General features: G+C 45.9%; 1 protein-coding gene across 1 annotated transcript in view; it reads left to right on the forward strand.

Moving 5' to 3' along the window:
- Window positions 1-889, forward strand: part of LOC106884133 (uncharacterized) — a 14808-nt gene that overhangs the window by 6844 nt on the left and 7075 nt on the right. The gene's annotated exons all lie outside the window — the stretch shown is intronic.

The following is an 889-nucleotide window of genomic DNA, read 5'->3' on the forward strand; positions in this document are numbered from 1 at the left end:
GAAATTACTTCTGGTGTATATTGCAAATATACTTCAATTTTCTAAGAGCTATTTCATTAAAAATATCTTTGCATGCGCACACGCACGCACGCACAGACAGACAGACGGACGGACGGACGGACGCGCACGCACGCACGCACACACTTTCTGTTGTTGAATGTCAACATATAGAACAGTCTCCACCTCCCTCTAAGAGAAACTGCTTTTTCTTTTGTTCTTCACCATCACCCAACAGCCTCTCTTCTCTCAATGTTTGTTTTAAGCTGTTCTTCAACCCTAGGTCAGTCGCTGGTGGAACACACGTAATCCAGATATCGTGTCTCTTTTATATTTTTTTTACTTATTCCAGTTGTTGGAGTACGACCATGCTGGGGGCACTGCCCTGAGTTTTAGTCGAACAAATTGACCCCAATACTTCATTTATTAAAGCTTATTTTATTGGTCCCTTTTGTCAAACCACTGTTATGGGGATGTAAATAAACCAATACACGTTGCCAAGTGGTGGCAGTGGTTGTCGCAAGCAAACACACACGTGTGGCTGTGTGGTAAGAAGCTCGTTTCCTAACCATATGACTCTGGGTTCAGGCCCACTGCAGAGCACTTTGGGCAAGTGTCTTCTACTACAGCCTCAGGTCAACCAAATCCTTGTGAGTGGATCATGGGTGCATTTTATGTGGCACCAGTACCCACCATCCTAGTCATACCAGACTAAAAAAAAATCTGGGGTCAATTTGTTCAACTCTCTGCCTGACTCTCCTCCCAGCAATTCTCTGCTTGACCCTCCCAGCAATTCTCTGCTTGACCCTCCCAGCAATTCCCTGCCCGACTCTCCCAACAATTCCCTGCCCGACTCTCCCAACAATTCCCTGCCCGACTCTCCCAACAATTC

This window comes from Octopus bimaculoides, chromosome 29, assembly GCF_001194135.2.
Source record: "Octopus bimaculoides isolate UCB-OBI-ISO-001 chromosome 29, ASM119413v2, whole genome shotgun sequence".
Taxonomy (NCBI): Eukaryota; Metazoa; Mollusca; class Cephalopoda; order Octopoda; family Octopodidae; genus Octopus; species Octopus bimaculoides.